The sequence below is a fragment of the Macaca mulatta genome, chromosome 7 (genome assembly GCF_049350105.2).
Source record: "Macaca mulatta isolate MMU2019108-1 chromosome 7, T2T-MMU8v2.0, whole genome shotgun sequence".
Lineage (NCBI taxonomy): Eukaryota > Metazoa > Chordata > Mammalia > Primates > Cercopithecidae > Macaca > Macaca mulatta.
Window position 1 is genome coordinate 138,980,922 of NC_133412.1, and position 25,515 is coordinate 139,006,436.

The 25,515-nt window shown below is 39.5% G+C and overlaps 1 long non-coding RNA gene and 1 pseudogene across 1 annotated transcript; both read right to left on the reverse strand.

Annotated features, from left to right (window-relative positions):
* On the reverse strand, nt 1-25,226 carry LOC144330308 (uncharacterized). Its single transcript, XR_013396359.1, has 3 exons — nt 24,859-25,226; nt 7,011-7,109; nt 1-1,972 (listed from the first exon to the last, which is right to left on the reverse strand). It is a non-coding gene; the product is annotated as an uncharacterized LOC144330308 (long non-coding RNA).
* LOC712679 (nuclear receptor coactivator 4 pseudogene) lies at nt 15,856-17,440 on the reverse strand (annotated as a pseudogene).
* Nucleotides 25,227-25,515: the final 289 nt, after the last annotated feature.

The following is a 25,515-nucleotide window of genomic DNA, read 5'->3' on the forward strand; positions in this document are numbered from 1 at the left end:
AAATAATGCAAATTTATTATCTTACAATTCTGGAGGTCAGATGTCTTACTGGTCTAAAATCAAGGTCTTGGCAGGGCTGTGTTCCTTCTGGAAGCCGTAGAGGAGATTCCGTTTCCTTGCCTCTTCCAGTTCCTGGAGGTTTCCTGCATTCCTTGGCTTGTGTCCCCCTGCTCTGTCTTCAAAGCCAGCAGTGTAGGATCATCTCTCCTCTCTGAGTTCTGCTTTGTCATCCTGTCTTCTGACTCTGACCCCTGCTCCCTCCTCTTGTGAGGCCCCTGTGATGACACTAGACACACTCGGGTAATCCAGGATCATCCCCCCATCTAAATCACATCTGCAAAGACCCTTTTGCTATATAAGGTAACGTTCACAGGTTCTGGGGATTAGGACATGAACATCTTTTGGGGGCTATTATCGTGTCTGCCACACCCAGCCCTCATTATCCTGACCAAGGCAGGGAGAAAGCCTCAACTCCTCAGCTTAGCTGAGACAAGCCTGACATTTGTCAAAATGATAATAACTATGAGAGTTAACATGTAATGAGTGCCTGCTTCAAAAATCTCAGGCCGTAGAAAAGCTTTAGACACACGTTCTCATTTAATTCCTCCCCAACATCTCAGGTAGTCGAGGAGACTGAGGCATGAGAGTTTAAACAGCTTACTCAATGGAATCAAACCAGGGAGCATCAGAAGCAAGCAGCATATGGCTTCCCTGGAAAGGAAGGTCACCTGGGAAGCTAGCGGAGCGGAGAGATAAAGACTTATTCCCAAATATTGCCTGCACCAGCAGAACTTTAAGTATTTTATATGAAAGGCAGGGGATAAAACTTCTCAAACGCCTTTGTGGCCAGTGTCAATTAAGCACCATCACTCTAGGAGGTTGCTAATCAGACATTTCTGTCTAAAAAAATAATGCTGCTGAAGTAAGCACGACTTCTCTATGAGCTACAGAAAAACTGTCAAGCTTGTTAGTGGAAATTCTCGCCCCTCCTTTTCCTCGGTGGTTTGTTCAGGACTCTGCTGCAAAAATGCCTCGAGTGCTTTTTCTAGCCACAATCCCCAGACGGGTCTCTCATCTCCTTGCTTACTTTTAGCGGCGATGTGGATCTTCAGGAGTCTAATTTTCCTTTTGGAGGAGAGCTAGCAAATCTTCAGAAGAACTCCGCAGTCCTATAATCCTTCTGACTGCCGGGTGAAAGATCGGCCTGGAGACAGAGTTTGCAGGAATGAAAAGGTCCCACAGCTACTTGCCCTAAAGAATATGAGCCCACGGAGAATCCAGGAAATGAAAATAAAATGCTCAGTTTTGATCTAGGGCCAACAAGACAAATCTTGTGCATGGTTCAATGTTAACTGATGTCCTTAATCCTCAGCCTTTGGGACCTGGTGTCTCCGTTGAACGTCGATCAGCTCGGGTCAGAGTCTTTGCCTTGGCTGGACTGGCATTCAGTCCAGCCATATTCATATTCATCTGGGCATATTTACTGTGCCCGCTGTTTGCAGGCACAGTAAATATTTGTCCTGTCAGACAGTGTCTGACTGCTCACATGTCTTGTTTAAGAGATAAATGTCAGGAATCTCTCTTTCTTTCTCTCTTTTTGGTGTGAACGACAAGGCGGTATACAGACATCAATATCGTTCCCACTTGCCTAACAACTGTGAGACCTCAGATAAAGATGAATATCTTCAGAGGTCTCATATCCTGATTGGGTTTGTGTCAAGTCAAAGTGAAGCCACCCCAGCCTCAGCAATATACATGCCATTGATAGCACAGCCTGTTCCAGGCCAGAAGCAATTTCTGTTCTGACAAGTCTGTGTTATTAAAAAGTTAAGGAAAGCAGAGAAGGGAGTACAAAGATTAGATTTTTCAAAGATGAAATTACAAAGCTAATGGCACTGAGCCATCCGTTTGGAGAGGTAAGGAAATCCACAATGAGTTTAGGAGATATCAGAAATCCACAGGAAGGATGAACCTAAGGAGGAAAAAGGAAGAAGAAAAGGAAAATAAGAACACTTCTGCCTCAGAGATATTATGTCATGATTACAGGGATCAAGGATAATTATCCATTAGAAGGAAGCACACATTAGGGTAATGTGTCATTGTTGCAAGCTAAAACCACATACTTGGAAATAATGACATCACACATTCCTAACTACACATTCATAAATATGTAGCAAGTGATCCATGGGGAAACTGAGGCAAGGTCTCCTTCCTTCCTTCCTTCCTTTCTTCCTTTCTTTCCTTCTTTCTTTCTTTCTTTCTTTCTTTCTTTCTTTCTTTCTTTCTTTCTTTCTTTCTTTCTTTCTTTCTTTCTTTCTTTCTTTTTTTCTTTCTTTCTCAATGGAGTTTTGCTCTTATCACCCAGGCTAGAGTGCAATGGTGCCATCTCAGCTCACTGCAACCTCTGCCTTCTGGGTTCTAGTGATTCTCCTGCCTCAGCCTCCTGAGTACTTGGGATTACAGGCATGTACCACCATGCCTGGCTAATTTTTTGTGTCTTTAGTAGAGATGGGTTTCACCATGTTGGCCAGGCTGGTCTCAGACTCCTGACCTCATGATCTGCCTGCCTCAGCCTCCCGAAGTGCTGGGATTACAGGCATGAGTCACTCTGTATCTTTCTCATGTGTGTACTTATAGAAAACTAGGGGTGATGATTCTGATTGGCCATTGGGAGCTTCTCTCAGGCTGAGGAAGGGGGTGAGAAGCAGCAAGAGACTTTTCTGATTTTGGAGGGAGGGGTTTATGTGCTTACAATAATTATTCCAACTGTCACTAGGCAGGGCCACTCTGAGGAACCGCCCTGGTGAATGGAGGTTCCATGAGGCTCGGGAGTATCTGTGGTGAATATTTTGCTTCCAGAATGAGTGCCCTCCCCAAACAAAAATTAGAAAATGAGCTTTATTAGAATCATCTTATGTGCCTCTGAAACTGCGGGATGAATTGTTCAGTGCTTAAGAATTTATAAACTACATTTCACAGAACACACGTCCTCATATGGTACTCCCAGCAACCATAATGGAAAGTTTAGACATTATTCCTGTTTGACAGTCGAGGAAACTGAGAGCCAGGGTGTTGCATGATTACTCAAAGTTACACAGCAAAGTAAGTGTCAGAGCAAAGTAAGCATCAGAGCAGGGGAGGACATGGATTGCTTAACTCTAAGTTCTGATGTATTTCATTTGTTTTGTATTTCCATTTATTGCCCCATCTGGCCCCTTGTCCAGTTGGAACCTCTCACTATTTCTGTCTATGGGGCAGGAGAAAAGCCGGAGCTTTGGTCCAGAGGCTTCATTAAGACTTTTGACTGAATGTGGAGTGAAGGTTCTGGACCTCTCTGACACTACGATGAGGATCCTCATCTGTGCTGTCTGCCTCGCCCAGGGCCTTGCCCTTCCCATTAACACCAGGCTTTCCTTAGTCTTCACAAACGTGGGCCAAAGTATATAAACATTCTAAAATCAGCAGTTGATGAGGATGTTTATTCATTCAACAGATGTTTGCAGAGCTCCACACTAGACACTGTGCCAGGCACTGGGAATCCAAGTGGTGCCTACCCTCATGAGCTTATGAACGCATCGTGCCCATCATCTGATATGAAGAACTATCTGTATCAAATAATTAAGAATTACTTGATAATAATTTGATGTTAATAGGAAACATAGGAAACATAATTACAAATGGGGAGAATAACTATGAAGGAAGACAGTACTGTGTTAAAGCAGCATATATCAAAGAGAGCTGAATGAGGGGGAAGAGAGAAGGTAGGCACAATATGCTCCACTTGCTCTCCAGGTCACAGCAACCTCTTCTAGTTACTCTGACCCCTAGAGAGCCACAGTGGGTTCCCTTGCCCTCTGACTTTTGCGTGGGTTTAGCCAATGGGAGACACCAGCGGGAGATCAGAGAGTGGAAGGGGAGGGGTGGAAGTGTTTCTAGCCCAGCCTCCTCCCCGTTGGGCTACAGTTTAGCAGTGTTGTGTTCCTCTTCTGGGGGTCACAGCTGCTGTCAGAAGACCCCTCTCCTACAGCCGCAATGTCCTCCTCTTGCTCCTTCAGACCCAGGGGTGGCAACAGGGTCCAGCTGAGGGTACTTCTCCAGCCCTTGCTGGTCTCCATTGACCCTGTCCAGACGCTGTTACATGCCCCTTCATTAAACTCCCTTCACTCGCCCTCTTGGAGTATGCTGTCTGTTTCTTGCTGGGACTGTGATCAATACTAACAGCTACCCTGAGGAAGTGACTTTTGGTTGAAAATTATCCGAGAGAAGAATTTGGGAGAGAGGAAGAGAGTGTACTAGGTAATGAAGAACACTGTTGCCTGGAGTGAGCAGGACACATTTGAGAAATGAGAATGTGGCTGAGTACAGAGTAGAAGGGCCAGAGAGGTAGAAATGAGACTCGAGAGATAGGTCAGGGCCCAGATCCTAGGTATACAGCTGTGCAAGCTGTGCACTGCACAACTTCAAGCGGAGCTCCACACAAACTGTGAGACAAATGGAGGCCCTGCAGGGGCCAGGCCTTGTTGGATCTTATGAGCCATGTTAAGGATTTGGATCTAGATTCTAAGAGCAATAAAAAAACCACTGAAGAGTTTTAAGAAGGGTGGGATGGGAGGGGGTAGAGAGAGAGAGAGGAAATCAAATTTGCATTGAAAAAATACCACTCACCTTCTGTTCATTCAGGACAGAAGGCTCTGTGAGGAAAACTGCTTAAGAAGTCAGTGTTGTTGACCAAGTGAAAGAAAATGGTAGCTTGGAGAGGGATAGCAGTGAAATGGAGGGAAATAGATCAACTTAAATATTTCAAAAGCAAAACAGTATACTTGCTGGCAAATTGGATATAGAGGGTAAGAGGGAAAGAGGTGTTGTGGGTGACTCCAGATGAATTCTGGTAGCTGGTTAGATGATGGAAACCCTCTTGAGCTTGGAGAACCAAGTCAGGATCAATTCAGGGGCAAGGCTGTGACATTGGTTGCCTTGAGGTATCCAAGGGAGTCTTCAAATTCTGAAACGCTGCTGGGAGAATAACTGAGGCAAGGACTGGAAACTGCTGGATTTAGCAACTTGGAGATCATTGGTAGCCTTGGTTTTTTTTTTTTTTTTGATGGAGCAAAGAGTCAGATTGGGGTGGTCTGAGGACTGAGTGAGAGGTGAGCAGATGTTGTCAGTGTGGCTGGATGACACTTTTGAGACACTTGGCTGTGACAGGGAGGAGAGAGGCTGGGTGCTAGTTGACTGATGAGGATGTGGTGAGAGAGGTTTTTTTTTTAATGGGAGTACATTCTTCATGAAAATTCAATGGAAATATAGATCTTGCATGTACAAAAGAGAAAAAGAATCACTGAAAAGTAAAGATTCCTGAGAAGGAGGGGATGATGTCATCCAAAAATAGGTAAGAGAACTTGCCTCAGATTGCTTTGATTGAACTTCTTTATTATAGGAGAGGGAAAGGAAGAGAGAATGCACGTGGATGTGGGTGGATTGTAGCTCTGAATGTGTGACTCTGAAGGACTTTCCAGATGGTGATTCCTATTGTCTGTATGAAACATGAGACGTCATCTAGACATCACCTGCTGAGACTGAGGGGTGAATGTGAGTGGATGTGAGCATGCATGTGCATGTACAAGTGTGTATGTGTGTGTCTGAGCTCCCATGCTCATCCAGAGTTTTAAAGGAAGCCTAGAAGATTTGACATAATATAGTATTAAGTAGAAAGTTGAAATTGATAGGACCAGGAGTCAGTTCCAATCCAGTGCCAGGCTTATGGGCAGGACATCAGCATTTATTGAAGAGAGCAGAGGAGGCTGGGGCTCCTTGAGCGTGGTTTCCATCTTTTCTTTTGCACCCCACCTGCTCCTTAGGGACAGCAGATGAGGAGAGAAAAACCTAAGGATATACTTAAAATGTTACTGTGATATTTATAGTGTTGTGATGAAAATAGAAAATCTGTGGATGTGGCTTAAGTGTGGGGAAAAGAAATTGATCACTCACGGATCCTGTGCTTCTCTGAAAAGCTGATCTGTGAAGAATTCCTTGTTAAGATGTTAACACATGGATAAGTGATGTAAATATTTCAAGACCACAAGTTGAAGGGTTAGGACTTGAATTAAGAAGGTAAGTTCATACCGGTATATAACAGCGGGATGTTTTTAATAATATGTGCCATCTGCTGGAGAGGTATTATATACTTATTGCCAGGAAGAATCTAACTCCCCGGTCCTGATGCTTCCATGAAGAAATGTTAGCTCTACTCCTTAGGAGGAAACAGCACTGGAGAGACACTGCTGATTCCAAGGTAAAATGTTAGGAAGCCCCCTTGTCTGCAGGCCAATGCCTCTTCTCTTATCTGTCTCTACTGGTTCCAAAGCTAATCTTTTAGACTCCGTTTTTTTTTTCTGTATCTCACTTGCGCAGATCATGAAAAGGAGAGGGGGTGATTTATAGCCCCCCCCCCCCAAACCAACCCAGCCACAATTAAGGGCCTGTTAATGCCAGGCTTGGATTTTCATACATGATCTTATTTAATCTTAAAACACCTTGCAAGGCAAGTGTTTTTAATTCCCACTTATCTCATTTAATCCTTATGACAACCTTATGGGATCTATGCTATTAACCTTAATTTAGAAACAAAGAAACTGAGGCTTAGAGATGTTAAGCAAATGAAGTTACTCTGCGGGTAAGTGGCTGGTTTCAACCCGGTGTTTTGTTAAAGGCAAACAAAGCCCAGGCTTCTTCTCTGTGCCACACTGTAGCTGCCAGGGACGCATTTTCAAGGCCAAGTCTCAACTGAGGTTGTGAGATTTGGCGGGTCTGGAAGACCTCACTGGAGGTTGTGGTTAAAGTTAGAGTCCAATTCTGTACCTGTAATGATGACTTCTCCCGCCTCTCCACAGCCCCTCCTGTACAGCCCCAAACTGTTTTTGGAGGTGGTTATTGAATGGAGCAAGACCCGTGCTTTGACAGTGCAGATCACAATCACACTCATTCAGAAGTGAGTTAAGACCCCTACCTACCCTGCTTTTCTTGCTTCAGTCTGGTATATCTTCCTTAGGAAATCGGCACATACCTAGAGCCCCCTTTGTGCAGAACTCAGTGATGAAGGCCATGGGGATCTACGAAAGCAATGGGAGACACAGTGGCTGCTTTGCTCAGCTTTATTTCGGGACTTTGTGTGCATTAGAAACTAACATATTTTTCCAACAACACAAGCCCCTCCCAGGTTTTCCTCCATTTGCTGACAAATAACTTCCTCAAGAATAAAGACTGGGACCCAGACCCGAGTTTTTGGCTTGGCCTAAGTTGGGCCCCCAAATGCCCTGTGGTCTCCTCTCCTCACTTCCCTTTTATTTCTGTGGCCTGGAGAAGGATTTGAGCTCAGTGCAATCAGGAGCCTGCTTGGCTCAGGGCCACTGGGATTTGGACCCATTAAGGCTTGACTCCAGTTTCCTTCTGCAATCTCCCTTGTAACTCTCCAACTGGAATTTGTTTAAATTGTCTCTAGGTTGTACTGCCTTGCTTCAAAAGACTTGTTCCATTGTGGAATAAAAAGAGTTTTCATAAAATGTAAAGGCTTATGCAAATTGTGTCCTCTCACTACCATTTCTTCCTTCCTAACCTAATCCCTGCCGCCCTTGGCTGAAGTTCAGAGGCTTTAGAGTAGCCAGAGAGGAGCAGGAATCTGGAAGCAACTATGACCTGGACCACTGCTTACTGAGCACTTACTCTGTGCCAGGAACAGTGCCAAGCTTGTTACTTCATTATGTCATTTTCCTTCTCAACACCCTTAGGGTAAGATGTTATTAATATTCTTATTTTAATAGAGATATTAAGTAACTTGCTCAAGAATACGTAGCTTCTGAAAGGGCTACGTTGTCCTGCTGGCAGAACTGGAAACCCAAGGCCTGTGAGTGCTGTGCTTTCCAGTGAGATGTCTCCTTAGCCAAGAACAAGGATAATGGGGCTTGAGAGTAGAAGAACCAAAAAAAAAAAAAAAAAAAGAAAATATGACTCACCATGATGGGATTTCCTCAAAGAGGCACAAGACTCAAGACCATATCCTGGGTAGTGAAAAGGTATGAACTATGAACTCTATGGTCAGAAAACTGGGTTCAAATATTGCTTCTGGCACTTAGAACTGTGCAATTGCAGGTAAGATATTCAACCTGTTTTAGCCCATTATTATTGCCATATTGCCATTGTTGCAATAATAATAATAACAATAATAATTTCCAACAAATCTTACTATCTAGTTTATTTTTCATCTTGTATTTTTTATTTCTGGTGTATATATAAATGTATGGCACTTGGGAAATGCTGCCAAAATGATAGATATTATTCGTAATTCAATCGTTTATTCAACAAGTATTTATTGAGTGACTACACAGTTATTTTATTGATTTTTACCCCACAGTTACAGTGCTTACAGCTTAAGAACTTTTCAAGTACCTGCAAGAATGTTAGAAACCTAAAATTAAATTATTAATTCCAAGATAGGAAGCAAAATTTAATAAATGCTCAATTGAGTGTCTATTAAACTAACATTATGTCAACCAGTTAACTGTTGACAATGCAATGTTTTTATAATTATATATAAATAATAAATATAATGGAGTTTACACCACAAAAACAAAACAAATTTAACTTGTTAATGGATACTTTTTTAAGTTTTAAGATAAAACCATGACTGTCAAATAAATATACAAAGTAAACATATGTCAAATATTTTATTTAACTTATTAATTCATGAGGACATCAGTAAGATGTTACAAGTAGTTCAAAGGAGAATTCAAAGAGCAGAGCTATATGTAGGTCATGAAATGAATTTACAAATAAATGCAAAATTGGCTTTTTCCATAATTGTTGGGGTGGAGTGGGAATCAATTGTTTCTCCACCAGACAGAACTAATTTGCATGTTTATAGACAAAAATTGTTTGCTTTGTTATAATTTTATTTTTATAACTTACAGAGTCATAAAATAGCTCAAAGATATGAGAGGTCTAAACCACACAGCATTAGGTAAGCCAAAGTGGTATACTCTAGACAACGCATAGTTTTCCAATAAAAACATCCAGTAATCTCTTTGGTAGCTTTTAGTACATTTCAAAGTCTTTCACAATTTTTTTCTAACAATCTCCTTCCCCTCCTTGTGATTACATAATCTCAAAGAAAGACTTCTTGATCACAAAATAAGGCTGATTTCAATTAGGTTTAGCCTGATTGTTTACATAGATGCAGCAAGGATGTTAATTAGCATATCGTTTCTCTTAAGTTTGCCAATCTTTGCAAATCTTGAGCTATATAGTACTGAGCAACAACTAATGCCACAAAATTAACTTATGTCTGGGAGTTTTCATAAAAATCTCAGATGGGTTTAAAAGCCTTTACTATATACTATCTTGAGGCTAGGAAATCAATTCCAAGAAACTCTCTATACCAAATTTCACCTGCAGTAACCTATGAATTTGGGTGAAATCCGTTTTTCTTATGGTCCCTGAATATTCTAAAGTTACTGGTTTACTAGAAAATGACCTTTCTAACCCTCTGAAAGCGAGGGACTCTGTCAGCCAGGAACCAGGCCAGCTTTCCTGGGAGGGCTTTGTAGGCACTGATTCTCTAAGTATAACCAATTTCTGTTTCTTAAAGCAAACTGGTGGGCATATCTGATTAAATGAGCACCATTCTCAGATATGACACTTCAGACAAGGCCTTGATTTCACTCTCAATTTGTTTAATTACATTCTGGTGAAAAGCAGGACCAATTCCTACCAAAATTATGCAAATAGCTATATTGCCATGAAAAGTAAGGAGGTTCTTTAAGAGTTTCTGAATTCTGGGAACTGAATGAGAATCAGATATTTCAAATCTGTTTCTTGAAAAAAAAATTTTTTTTTTTGAGACAGTTTTATTCTGTCACCCAGGCTGGATTACAGTGGTGCAGTCCCGGCTCACTGCAACCTCCGTCTCCTGGGTTCAAGCAGTTCTCTGCCTCAGCCTCCTGAGTAGCTGGGATTCCAGGCATCTGCCACAATGCCCAGCTAATTTTTGTATTTTTAGTAGAGAGGAGGTTTCACCATCTTGGCCAGGCTGGTCTTGAACTCCTGACCTCATGATCCACTCACCTCGGTCTTCCAAAGTGCTGTGATTACAGGCATGAGCCACTGTGCCCGGTCCCCGCTCAAAAAAACTATTTTTAATTGTACTTTAAGTTCTAGGGTACATGTGCACAACACATGTTTCTTCAATACCTATTTATTGAGAGTTTTTAACATGAAGGGGTGTTGAATTTTATTGAAAGCCTTTTCTGCATCTATTGAGATAATCACGTGGTTTTTGGTTTTGGTTCCGTTTATGTGGTGAATCACGTTTATTAATTTGTGTATGTTGAACCAACCTTGCATCCCAGGAATAAAGCTTACTTGATTGTGGTGGATAAGCTTTTTGATGAGCTGCTAGATTTGGTTTGCCAGTATTTTGCTGAGGATTTTTGCATCAATGTTCATCAAAGATACTGGCCTGAAGTTTTCTTTTTTTGTTGTGTCTCTGCTAGGTTTTGGAATCAGGGTGAGGCTGGACTCATAGAATAAGTTAGGGAGGAGTCCCTCCTCCACAATTGTTTGAAATAGTTTTAGTAGGAATGGTACCAGCTCTTCTTTGTAGAATTCTTTGTAGAATCTGGTAGAATTCAGTTTTGAATTCATCTGGTCCTGGGCTTTTTTTGGTTGGTGGGCCATTACTGACTTAATTTCAGAGCTCATTATTGGTCTGTTCAGGGATTTAATATCTTTATGGCTCAGTCTTGGGAGGATGTATGTGTCCAGGAATGTATTTATTTCTTCTAGATTTTCTAGTTTATGTGCATAGAAGTGTTCATAATATTCTCTGATGATTATTGTATTTCTGTGGACTCAGTGGTAATATCCCCTTTCTCATTTCTGATTGTATTTATTTGGATCTTCTCTCTTTTCTCCTTTATTAGTGTGCCAGTGGTCTATCTATTCTATTATTTTTTTCAAAAAAAAACAGCTCCTGGATTTGTTGATCTTTGAATGATTTTCTGCATCTCAGTCTTCTTCAGTTTAGATTTGATTTTGGTTATTGCTTGTCTTCTGCTAGCTTTCAGATTGGTTTGCTCTTTGTTCTCTAGTTCTTTTAGTTATGATGTTAGGTTGTTAAATAGAGATCTTCCTAACTCTTTGAGGTGGGCTTTTAGTGCTATAAATTTCCCTCTTAACACTGCCTTAGTTGTGTCCCAGAGATTCTGGTATGTTGCATCTTTGTTCTCATTAGTTTCAAAGAACTTCTTGATTTCTGCTTTAATTTCGTTATTTACCTAAATGTCATTCAGGGGCAGTTATTCAATTTCCATGTAATTGTATGGTTTTGAGTGAATTTCTTAGTCTTGATTTCTAATTTGATTGTATTGTGGTCTGGGAGGTTGTTTGTTGTGATTTCAGTTCTTTTGCATTTGCTGAGGAGTGTTTTACTTCCAATAATGTAATCTATTTTAGAGTATGTGCCATGTGGTGATGTGAAGAATATATATTCTGTTGTTTTGGGGAGTTCTGTTGATGTCTGTCAGGTCCATTTCATCCAGTGCTGAGCTCAGGTCCTGAATATCTATGTTAATTTTCTGTCTCAATAATATGTCAAATATTGGTGGTGGTATGTTAAAGTCTCCCACTATTATTGTGTGGAAGTCTAAGTCTCTTTGAAGGCCTCTAAGAGCCTGCTTTATGAATCTGGCTACTCCTGTGTTAGGTGCATATATATTGAGGATAGTTAGGTATTCTTGTTGAATTGAACCCTTTACCATTATGTAACGCCCTTCTTTGTCTTTTTTTATCTTTGTTGGTTTAAAGTCTGTTTTGTCTGAAACTAGGACTGCAACCCCTGTCTTTTTCTGTTTTCCATTTGCTTGGTAGATTTGTTTCCATCCCTTTATTTTTAGCCTGTGTTGTCATTGCATGTGAGGTGGGTCTCTTGAAGACAGCATACCAATGGGTCTTGGTTCTTTATCCAGCTTGCCATTTATGTCTTTTCATTGAGGCATTTAGCCCATTTAAATTCAAGGTTATTATTGAATATCCACACAAGGATATGTGTGGATTTGATCCTGTCATGATGTTAGCTGGCTACTCTGCAGACTTGTTTATGTGGTTACTTTATAGTATCACTAGTCTGTGTACTTCAGTGTGTTTTTGTAGTGGCTTGTAACAGTCTTTCCATATTCAGTGCTTCCTTCAGGAGCTCTTGTAAGGTAGGTCTGGTGGTAATAAATTCCCTCAACATTTGCTTGTCCCTCAGCATTTGCTTGTACAGGAAAGATAGTGATTTTTATACATTAATTTGGTATCCTGAGACTTTACTAAAGTTGTTTAAAAACTTTACTGAAGTTGTTAACAAATCTTATTTCTCCTTGCTTATGAAGCTTTATTTGACTGGATGTGAAATTCTTGGTTGGAATTATTTCTTTAGGAATGCTGAATATTGGCCTCCAATTTCTTCTGGTTTGGAGGTTTCTATTGAAAGGTCCACCATTAGTCTGATAGGCTTCCTTTTGTAGGTGACCTGACCTTTCTCTCTAGCTGCCTTTAACAATTTTTCTTTCATTTCAGCCTTGGAGAATCTGATGATTATGTATCTTGGGGATGATCTTTTTGTGAAGTATCTTGGGGGGCTTTCTGCATTACCTGAATTTGAACATTGGCCTCTCTAGCTAGGTTGGGGAGGTTCTCATGAATGATATCCTGAAATACGTTTTTCAAGCTGCTTACACTCTCCCTATTTCTTTAAGGGACACAAATGAGTCATAGATTTGATCTCTTTACATAATTTCATGTTTATTGGAGGTTTTGTTTGTTCCCTTTCATTCTTTTTTCTCTATTTTTGTCTGATTGTCTATTATCAGAAAGCCAGGCTTCAAGCACTGAGATTCTTTTCTCTACTTGATCTATTCTGCTATTAACACTTGTGATTGCATTATAAAATTATTGTAGTGTGTTTTTCAGCTCTGTCAAGCAAGTTACATTCTCTTCTATACTGGCTATTTATCTGTCAGCTACTGCATTGTTTTATCATGATTCTTAGCTTCCTTGGATTAGGTTTCAATGTACTCCTGTAGCTCAATGATCTTCATTCCTGTCCATATTCTGAATTCTATTTCTGTTATTTCAATCATCTCAGCCTGGTTCAAAACCCTTACTAGAGAGGTGATATAGTTGTTTAGAGGAAAGAAGACCCTCTGGCTTTTTTAGTTGTCAGGGTTCTTGTGTTGATTCTTTCTCATCTTTGTGGGCTTATGTTCCTTCCACCTTTGAGGTTGCTGACCTTTGAATTTTTGTTCTTTCCTTTATCCTATTTGATGACTTTGAGGGTTTGATTTCGGTGTAAGGTGGATTCAGCCAACTGGCTTTGTTTCTGGAAGATTTTAGGTGGCCAACACTCAGATCCTAACTTTGAGATTGCACACTCTAACTCTGGGGGACTTGTATTGGGCCCCAAATTTGTTCTCTGGCTCCTTGAGATTAGGAATCTACTTTGCTGGTTGGGGGTGGGGAGCAAGGTACTCCAACACTGCTGGTCACTGCACTCCAATGGGTAGTGTCAACCAAAGCATTTCTTAGTGTAGTGACAACAGGATCCTTCCTCATTCACACATGCCAGCAGCATCAGTAGTGGCAGCTGTGGCAGGGTGCTCACAGGTGCTGGGGTGCCTGCCTCCCTGCAGGCGTTCACCACAGTGGCAGAGGCAATGCAGCTGTTCAGGACCCTGCTGGCAAATGTGTGAGCAGTCAAACTGGTGGTGGTTTTGGCTTGGGGTAGGACACTGGTGGGCACAGGTCTGTGTGACTTCTCTGTGCTCTGTAAGCAGGAATTGTCTAAAATCTGTTTAATTTCAGTTTACAAAAGCAGAGTTTACTTAATTGTCATGGGTTAAAGAAGTGTGAGAAGAGAGGGAAATGGCTTTCTTATAGACTCAGAAAACAGAACATTAAAACAAAAACAACAATATTCCAGATAATCCCAATAAAATTTCCCTTATCAGTATATTCAGTCCTATAATTAATTCTTGTTCCTCTGGATCTTGGGTTAGCAATCTCGTGAAGCTGTCTGCTTCTCAACTAAAAAGAGTTCTAGAAATCATGCCTTAGCCCACAGGTGCAGTCTGAAAGTTGTGTAAGTTATGTTACGTCAAAAGACTGTACCCAAGAGTCTGTTCTTTGAAATGTCAATAGTTTGAAGTACCTAGTATAGTCCTTTTCCGGGAAGCTTTATTTAAGACATAAACTCTGGCCTTCACTTTATAGCATCACCTCAGGGATGTATTAGAGTAAAACAAAAACCATTTGTAGGTAACAAAGACATATGGCTGTGGTTAATTTCTTCTTTTTTTCTTTTTTTAAGGGCTGTTTTGCTTTTAATGAAGGCAGATACAAAATGCATCAATGCAAAAGAATGTTTTATGTACTCATTAACATAGTGAGTAATGTAAATTACATTTTGATAATGCAAAATACAGTATGTTTGTTAGGCCTCAAAAAAGAAACTACAGAGTTAGCTGCAACTTAAGGTAACTAGAAAGGCTCCTTAAGTTGTTTTTACCCACCACCTTTATTATAATAGTTCTAAATTATATCTGGGGAGGGGATTAAAAAATAATACAAAGCTCTTTTCAGCTGTGGTTCAAAGAACTCTAGTGAAGCTGTATGGCAATGACATTGTGGGACCATGAAGTTTCCCCAGAAGTATTTCTAATAACGTAGACAGTTAAGAAGTTTAATAGTTTCAAAGTCTGGAAAGCAGCAAAAATATCTTAGAGAATTTAAAAACATTATAAACCCCTCTTCTCTCTTACAGAGACATTTTAAAGCATGGACATAACTTTAAGGATATTGAAAAAACATCAGTAGTTTTCATAAAGCTTCAATGAACACCCCAAGGCACAAGTGTTGAAAAGGGTCTGTTCACAACAATGTCACTGTGTTGTACTTTTGGAGGTACAGGTATACCGTACTTGCAGTGAGAGGACAACTTTATTCCTAGTTAAAAGCACCAGATGTGTCAAGCTCGGCTTCCATTTACACAGGATGCACCCCAAATCCCTACGATACTGAATGGTTCAAGTACTCGACCACATTTCCAACGTCTTACCTATTTGCTTAGTTGGTACTGAGGTTCTTTTAAACTCTGTAGGTTTGTAGAATATTTTGAAAGGCCAGAACTACCCTGAAAATAGTCTTGAAATAATACAGAGCCCTTCTAAAAGAGCTCACTGGATACTTTAATAACATTTACATAAAGAAATAAAGACAATAGCTGAGTTTCTTTCAAGTGAAGATGAAAAATAATGTAGAACTAGCATGTAGGCCAAAATGTTTGGTAGTTGATGTCAAAAATTGCCAAGATCGTTAATATATATTTTTGGTAATTGCCATTGGCCAGGTTAATTTTTTGTGTAAAATATACAATATGTCAACAGAACAGAAAAATCATTAGTTTAGACCACTAACAGAAGAAAACCCACAGCAAGAGAAGCATCTATAGGGCAATTAAAAGTTAGGGAAGTTTACTACCTTTAGAATACATCAATACACTTTGATTACAGAAATATTTCATTTTTAAGACTAGAGTGCTTTAATATACTTTTAGTAACAACCCAATCTAAGGAGACTTGGAGGCTTGTGAAAAAGACCAGTCCACCAAGATGCTGCATTTCTAGTGTAGGATGGATTAATACTTCTGTAAGAAGGAAGGAACTGAATCACCTCAGCATTGCTAAACGGCGTTTTTCTTTTAAACAGTAACTCAATCTCATGACTCACTTCACTACACTAGTACAAAATTAGGCAGGAGAAGAACTAAGCTCACTGGTCAGACCCAGAAACAATGATTTGGCAACCTGTAGTCATTCAGCTCATGATGTGCGATGATCCGCAGAAAGCTGCTCAACTCTTGCTGTCCATTCCTTCACATCTGCAGAGGAATCTGATGTAACCACTTTTCTTTATCAACTTTAAGCTGCATACAGGCAAAAAGGTCACAAACTGCAGGGAGGCTGAAATGGTCTAGGGGGAAGTTATGTTCCTCCTATAGAGGTGAATTAAGTAATACTTCCTGGGCCTTCTTTCCAAGCAGCCACTTGTCTTCAGCAGAGAATAACTGGCTGAGGTTGCCCATCTTTCCTGGCAGGACCCAGTCAGCTGTGTTAAACGGACACCAGGAAGTGGTCATGGGGCTTTTAAGCTTCAGTTTGCCAGCTCTGTCTTCCTTGGGACTTCCTTCTTTGTATGGCGGCCAGATAAGCCACTCTGACAAAGAGCTGTTCTTTATGACTTGGAAGGAATCAGAAATTCTACAAGGAACCATTACCTTTAGTGCCTTTGTTCTGTTACTTGTTTTCTAGAAGGACAGAGCCACATATTCAGGGAATCTTTATGCTTCTCAGGCTCAGGTTTTGGTTCCTCAGGCATCACAGTTTTATCTTTTCCTTCTTTCTTCAGAAGCCACTTGCACAGAGCTTCCTTCTCACAATTCTCATCACACACACACTCTGCAAAGCTTGTGCAGGGCTCATTGGCTTTGCACATCTCCTCTACCTTACATGGATCCTGATGCTTCTGGACAAGCCAATCTTCAGTAACCATGCTGAGGTGGACAATGGTTTCTTGGCCTCCAAGTGGTCATTCAGGCACTTTAGATTGCCCAGGTTTTCAATCTCCACCCCCTTGGGCTTGTTGCCCTGACAGTTGGTATGGGAGTTGGTCTTGACAAGTCAATCATTCACATTGTAGGACTGGCACAAGTGCTTAAACTTCTCATTGGTTTCACGACTGCCATTCTCAAGCTTCTCCAGCTTCTGGGGTTCCTAGGGAGTCACCAACCAATCTGATAGGTCTGTCCCATCTTGATCAGGAAGCTCTTGATCTTCAGTTTCAGTGGAGAAAGAACTGGTAGTGGAATGGCTATTACACTTTTGATAACTTGGTTTTTCAGGAAATTCCTGTTGCTGACTCTTGAGGAGCCAGTTTTCTAAGCCCTTTAGGTTTTCCCAGACATTACTGAAGAAACTGCAGGCTCTGATAGAAGTCTGACTATTCTCCAAGGTCTGCTTTTGGGTGAGCCAGTCCAGACAACCACTGGCAGATTTGCTTCCAAGGAGCTATTTGCTGAGAGGGACAGCTGTGAGGCTGGATTCTGCTCTTGCATTGGGATACAGCCTCTTTTCTCCAGGAAAGGCTCAATATTTGATGAACTAGCATGAGCCATCAAGTGCTCAGGAATTTGAATGGTTTTGAGAGACCCAAATGTGGTGACAGTCTGATGCAGAGCAGTTGTGTCTGCTTCAAAGAGTAGGATGGTTGAATATTCAGGCTTAAGGGTCAAACTGCCCAGTCTCTCCAGGCACACAGAGACTTGATTGGCTAGATCTTTGTTTTGGGTACACTCTAATCAATTATTCTTAATTATAGTCACCCTACTGTGCTATCAAATGCTAGAACTTATTCCTATTATCTAACTGTACTTTTGTACCCATTAGCCAACCTCTTTTTATCTCCTCTTCCCACTCTTCTTGGCCTCTGGCAACCATCATTCCACTGTCTACTGCTATGAAATCCACATTTTTCACTCTCATATATGAGTGAGAACATGGAATATTTGTCTTTCTGTGCCTGGGCTATTTTGCTTAACATAATGTCTTCCAGTTCCATCCGTGTTGCTTCAAATGACAGAATTTTATTATTTCTTATGGCTGACTAATATCCCATTGTGTATATGTACCACATTTTCTTTATCCATTCATCTGTTGATGGACACTTACCTTGCTTCCAAACTTTGGTTAGTGTGAATAGTGCTGCAATAAACACAGTAGTGCAGATATCTCTTTGATATATTGATTTCCTTTCTTGTGAACATATACCCAGCAGTGGAATTACTGGCTCATATGGTAGTTTTATTTTTAGTTTTTTGAGCAATATCCATACTGTTTTCCATAATGGCTATACTAGTTTACATTCCTAGCAACAGTGTGTATGTATGAGTTCCCCTTTCTTCATATCGTCTCCAGCATTTGTTATTTTTTGTCTTTGATAACAGTCATTCTAACTGGGACAAGATGATATCTTATTGTGGTTTTAATTTGCATTTCTCTGATGATTAGTGATGTTGAACATTTCTTCATACACCTACTGGCTGTTTGTATATCTTCTCTTGAGAGATGTCTATTCAGTACATCTTAAAATCTGTCTATTTTTAAATCTGATTTGTTTGCTAAGTTGTCTGAGTTCCTTGTATATTCTGAATATTAATCCCTTGTCAGGTGAATAGTTTGCAAATATTTTCTCCCATTCTGCAAGTTCTCTTTTCACTCTGTTGTTTTCTTTGCTATGCAGAATCTTTTTAGTTTGATATAATTCCATTTGTCTATTTTTACTTTTGTTGCTTGTGCTTTTGATGTATTTTCCATAAAATTTTTGTACACATCAATGTCTCGAAACATTTCCACCATGTTTTCTTCTAGTAGTTTCATAGTTTTGCATCTTACATGTAATCTTCAATCAATTTTGAGTTGATTTATTGTAGATGGATTTATTGAGAGATAGGAGTCTAGTTTCATTTTTCTGCATATAGATACTCAGTTTTCTCAGCACCATTTACTGAATAGGCTATCTTTTTCCCACTGAATGTTCTCAGCACCTTTGTTGAAAATCAATTGGTTGTGAATACATGGATTTATTTCTGGGATCTCTATTTTGTTCCATATGTATCTTTTTATGCCACACCATGCCCTTTTGGTTATTATAGCTTTGTAGTGTATTTTGAAGTCAAGTAGCATGTTGCCTCCAGTTTTGTTCTTTTTGCTCAGGATTGCTTTGGCTATTTGGGGTCTTTTGTGGTTCCATATACATTTTAAAATTGCCTTTTATATTTCTGTAAACAATGCCATTGGAATTTTGAAGGAGATTGCATTGAATCTGTAGAACACTTTTGGTAGCATAGTCATTTTCACAACATTAATCCTTCCAGTCCATGAACATGGTACGTTTTTCAATTTGTTTGTATTCTCTTTAATATCTTCCATTGATGTTTTATACTTTTCCTTATAGAAATAGTTCACCTCCTTGGTTAAATTTATTTCTGGATATTTTAATTTTTTAATAGCTATTTTAAATGTGATTGCATTCTTAATTTCTTTCTCAGCTGGTTTGCTGTTGGTGTATAGAAATGTGACTGATTTCATATGTTGATTTTGTATCCTGAAACTTTCCTGAATTTGTTTATTAGTTCTAAGAGGCTTTCTTGGTGAAACTTTCAGGGTTTTCTATATGTAAAATTATGTTGTTTGCAAACAGGATCATTTTACTTCTTTCTTTTCAATTAAAGTGCCTGTTATTTTTTTCTCTTGCCTAGTTGCCCTGGACTTTCACTACTATGATGAATATTTTTTTCTCTTGCCTAATTGCATAAGGACTTTCATTACTAGGATGAAGTGGGCATCCGTGTCTTGTTCTAGGTCTTAGAGGAAAAGCTTTCAGCTTTTCCCCATTCTGTACAGCTATGGGCTTGTCATATATGACCTTTATTGTGTTGAGGTATGATCCTTCTATAACTAGTTTGTTGAGAGTTTTTTTTTAAATCATGAAGGTATGTTGAAGGTTATCAAATGTGTTTTTTACATCTAATTGAGATGATCAGTTTTTGTCCTTCATTCTATTCATGTGATGTATCACATTTATTGATTTGTGTATGTTGAATCATCCATGCACCCTGGGTTAAATCCCACTTGACCAGGGTGGATGATCTTTTAATGTGCTGGTAGTTCTTTTTTTTTTTTTTTTTTTTTGAGAATTTCTGCATCTATGTTCATCAGGGATATTGGCCTATAGTTTTCTTTTCCTATTGTATATTTGTCTGGTTTTGGTATCATGATAATGCTGACCTCATACATTGAGTTTGAAATAATTCTCTCCTCTTCAATTTTCTGCAAGAGTTTGAGAAGAATTAGTATTAGTTCTTTAAATGTTTAGTAGAATTCAGCAGTGAGGCCATCAGGTCCTGGGCTTGCTTTCATGGGAGACTTTTTATTACTGATTCAATCTCATTACTTTTAATTGATCTGTTCAAGTTTTCTATTTCTTCTTGGTTCAATCTTGGTAGATTGCTTGTGACCCAGAATTTATCCATTTCTGCTAGGTTTTCCAATTCGTTGACATATAGTTGTTCATATAGTCTCAAGTTATCCTTTGTTATTTCTGTGGTATCAGTTGTGAGGTCTTCTCTTTCATTCCTGATTTTATTTATTTGGGTCTTTTCTCTTTTTTTCTTGGATAGTCTAGCTAATGGATTGTTGATTTTATTTATTTTTCAAGAAATTAACTTTTCATTTTATTGATCTTGTGTATTTTTTTGTCTCAATTTTGTTCACTTCTCCTCTGATTTTTATTATTTCTTTTCTTCTACTAACTTTGGGTTTGCTTTGTTTTTGCTTTTCTGCTTCCTTGAGATGTAGATTAGCTTGTTTATTTGAACCTATGGCATTTATTGCTATAAACTTCCCTCTTAATACTGCTTTTGCTATATTCCATAGGCTTTGGCATGTTGTGTTTCTATTTTCATGATTCACGAAATTTTAAAATTTCCTTCTTAATTTCTTCATTGACTCATTGGTCTAGTTGGTCCTCTTGCTTACATTCTTCTATTTTATATTTTTAAACATACTCCATGGGTAAGACTGATGTATATCTCCAGCTGAGAATTAATGATCTAGAATCCTCTAGATTCAAATTAAAGAAGTAAGGTTTTGGCTAAGTTAGCATTTCAAATAATAACTGAGTTTACAACTAATAATACTATACGCTATACTGCTATTGTCGAATAGCAGGCAAAACATTGCCAGGATACTAATAAATACAGAAAAACTTGAAAGAAACCATTTCTTAAGAGTTTTGATCAGTGTTTTCCCTGAGGTGAAAACATAGGCTAAAAAAGTAAGAACATTGACAAATCCTCAGGGACTTCTCATAAATCATACAATTTCTGAAGTATTCATTTAACTTATCCAGATTTCACCTGGGGCAGGCTGAATGTCTCTTCTGATATCTCTTCCCATGAAACTCACATCAGACAAACCCACTTATTTCTAATATTTCTCTTTTTATAAAGTAAAAGAGAAAACTTTGTCATTTTTTTTTCCCAGGAGCTTTCTGGGAAATCTCAAAGATGGTTTCAGGTGTAAAAAAATCTTGAAAGTTTTATGGTTTTTTTCTACATTTAGGATCGTATTTGGGGAAGGCAAAGTTTTTAAAAGTTGTCAGAAAAGTGTAGACACTTGCTTAAGAGAGGCTATGGATACCTAAGAAGCAATATTCGGTTACCTATTTAATTAAAGTGACAATAAAACATTTAAAAATGTATACTAACAGCAATGGAGTTAGAAAAAACTCTTACCTCTTTCATAAATGAGGATTTTCTTCTCTTTAAATAACCAAAGACATTATAAAGTCATCGTAAAAGACAGAAAATTATTCTGGTAAGACACAGAATGTTTTCTCTCTAGGCAGAAAGAATTCTTCACTTTAATTTTGTAAAGTAAGCATAGTATTCTTCACAGAAAGTGAAGAATTACCATTTATATTGTAAACAAAGGCATTCATCAGTAAACCAGGGAAGCAAACCCATCAAAATAGAATGAACTTTCCTAAGATTTTAACACATTTCATCACTTCTTTTCAGACTGAGCTATCATCCACAAAGGCCAAGCTGAATCCACATTCCAACTGTGGTCTTTCCTTATGCTCTTTTGTATTCTGGGACAAACTGACGCACGACATAAGGACCAATCTCAGGTCCAAAAGTTCAAAACAAATTTTTAAAATAATTCTATCACGTTACTTATACAAACATGCAATTTGTTCATCACTGCTATTCTCAAATTAGACAATAAACCAATATTTAAAAAATTCTCAGCTCTAATTTCTTTTTTTTTTTTTTTTTTTTTTTGAGACAGAGTCTAGCTCTGTCCCCCAGGCTAGAGTGCAGTGGCCAGATCTCAGCTCACTGCAAACTCCGCCTCCCGGGTTTACGCCATTCTCCAGCCTCAGCCTCCCGAGTAGCTGGAACTACAGGCGTCCGCCACCTCGCCCAGCTAGTTTTTTGTATTTTTTTAGTAGAGATGGGGTTTCACCGTGTTAGCCAGGATGGTCTCGATCTCCTGACCTCGTGATCCGCCTAATTTCTAATATGATATCGATAGTTATAATCTACATACATAGATAACCTTTGAGATCTGTAACAAGTCCCAAGGGTGTAAAATGGTTTGGAGACCAAAAAATTTGAGGACAGCTGCTCTTTTTCCATGAAATATCAAAACACATATGCAGTTGGATCTCCCTGTCACTATTGCTTCTTAGTGGCAACCACTCATTAATCATAACTTTTAAACAAAGTAACTAACTTCTCACTTACAGAGAAAAGTGAGTGTGGGATGGATAATTGAGAACTTCCTGCAATACACGAGCATTACAGCAAACTAGAAAAGCTTGAAACAATTTTCTACAGCCATGCACATCTCTTTTACATGTTCTTAAAGTGGCAAAAGTGAACATGTTCATTAATATTACTCATAGATATAGCCCCTCTAGAGCTTATAATTAATTTATTATATGGTACAGTAGTCTATCTTGCTTAGAAATTATGTGGATATTCTCTACATATCTAATAAATAACTCAATTTAATACCAGTTCAAGGTTTTTCAGCTACCTAAGGATCTTGGAAATTATCTTTAAGTTGGCAGGCTATGAAACATAATTATTCTTGAAATAAAGTTTTGGAAATCATGATTCAATTTTGTTGGACACCAATTTACATTATGTACAAATAATGTTTGTGTGTTTGATCAGTAACCTGATAACCATAGGACAAAGCAAAGCCAAGTAGAATAAAATGTATGCTTCTATTATAGTCAACACAGATAAATCAGAGAAGACATAACTATTTTATTAAACAAAACATATTAAACTACAAGTGCTCCTTGATTTATGGTGGAGTTATGTCCTAATAAACCCATTGTAAATTGAAAGTACTGTAAGCCAAAAACACTTCCAATGTATGATACTTTCTTTTTTCTTTCTTTCTTTCTTTTTTTTTTTTTTGAGACAGGGTCTTGCTGTGTTGCCCAGGCTGAGTGCAGTGGTGCAATCATCTCACTGCAGCCTTGACCTCCTGGGCTCAATGGATCCTCCCACCTTAGCCTCCTGAGTAGCTGGGACTGCAGGCGCATGCCACCATGCCTGGCTAATTTTTGTATTTTTTGTAGATATGGGGCTTGTCCATATTGCTCAGGCTAGTTTTGAGCTCTAGGGCTCAAACAATCTGCCCACCTTGGCCTCCCAAACTGCTGGGATTACAGGCATGAGCCACAGCACTCAGCCAATATTTTCAATTTGAGATGAGTTTATTTGGATGTAACTCCATTGAAACTGAGGAGTGTACTGAATGAATATCACTTTTGCACCATTGTAAAGTTGAAAAATCCCAAATCAACCCATGGTAAATCGGGAACTGTCTGTAGCCTTATTTGCCAAAGATTTGCTGTAATTATGTGAATTTGGGCAGGGTGAAGTGACTCACACCTATAATCTCAGTGTTTTGGGAGGCCAGAACGGAAGGATGGCTTGAGCTCAGGTGTTCAAGTCTGCAGAGAGCTATGATTATGTCACTGAACTCCAACCTGGGTGACAGAATGGGACCCTGTCTCTCAAAGAAAAAAAAAAAAAAAGATGGAAGGTGGTCAGGGTGGCTCCTGCCTATAATCCTAGCACTTTGGGAAGTTGAGGCAGGAGGATGGCTTGAGGCCAGGAGTTCGAGAGCAGCCTAAGCAACATAGAGAGACCTATTTTTACTAAATATTAAAACAAAACTGGGTGTAGTTGGCATGCACATGTAGTCCCAGGTACTCAGGAGGCTGAGATGGGAAGATCACTTGAACCCAGGGGTGAGGCTGGAGTGAGCCATGGTTGTCCCACTGCACTCCACCCTGAGGGACAGAGCAAGACCCTGTTTCAAAAAAAAAAAAAAATTACTTGCATTCTTAAAGGGTTTCTGAATTTGTTTCTGCAAGCATATTTTAGTGTAGTACATTTAAAGTATTAGAAATCCAATCTCCTCAGTTTATTAAAATTTTAGGAATATTCAGTTTATAAAAGCACTTATTTATGTCTTTAAGTCAATCAGAATAGAGCTTCTTTAAGAAACCAAAATTTAATTTATTAATACTCTCTTGAGGTAGGAAAAGATTTTATACTCACACAACAAGAGGTAAAGGCTTGAACTGCAGAAATAGATGTCTAGCCACAAAGGAGCTTAGAGCTTCAATTCTACAGTTTTAGCCTCAGGTTAAGAGACAGGAGGCACAGAAACACAAAACCTCACTGGCACAGATATCAAAGGGCTACTCTCCTTCCCGATGCGCACAAACGTCTTTGAGCTCAAAATAGACAAATCGATAAACAAATAAGACTAACCAACCAGATTCTCTGTCATCTTTTGATTTAACAGAAAACAGATTTATCTAACATATTAATCCATTTATAGAAACCGTTACATGATCAGACTGTAAAACCAAATTCCTGCTTGTTGTTGCCACCACTGGGGGATGACTTCTCAGCCACATGCAAAAGAAACAAATGAAACGAAACAAAACAAAACAAAATACAGAATTGGTGGAGATAGGGGGAAAAAAAAACTAGAGAAACAGTCAATAATGTTCTATTGCTACCTGTACTAGTCAGGACTCTCTAGAGGGACAGGACTAATAGAATAGATGTATATATGAAAGGGAGTTTATTAAGGAGAATTGACTCACATGATCACAAGGTGAAGTCCCACAATAGGCCGTCTGTAAGCTGAGGAGCAAGGAAGCCAGTCCAAGTCCCAAAACCTCAAAAGGAGGGAAGCCGGCAGGGCGCGGTGGCTCACGCCTGTAATCCCAACACTTTGGGAGGCTGAGGGGGGCGGATCACGAGGTCAAGCGATCAAGACCATCCTGGCCAACATGGTGAAACCTCGTGGCGCGTGCCTGTAGTCCCAGTTACTCGGGAGGCTGAGGCAGGAGAATCACTCGAACCCGGGAGGCGGAGCTTGCAGTGAGCCAAGATCGTGCCACTGCACTCCAGCCTGGTGAGAGAGAGAGAGAGACTCCCTCTCAAAAAAAAAAAAAAAAAAAAAAAAGTTGGGAAACCGACAGTTCAGCCTTCAGTCTGTGGCCACTGAGAGCCCCTGGCAAACCACTGGTCTAAGTCCAAGAGTCCAAAAGCTGAGGGGCTTGGAGTCCCAAGTTCGAGGGCAAGAAGCATCCAGCACGGAAGAAAGATGAAGCCCAGTAGACTCAGCCAGTCTAGCCCTTCCACGTTCCTCTGCCTGCTTTTATCCTAGCTGTGCTGGCTGCTGATTAGATGGTGTCCACCCAGATTGAGAGTGGGTCTGCCTCTCCCAGTCCACTGATTCAAGTGTTAATTTCCTT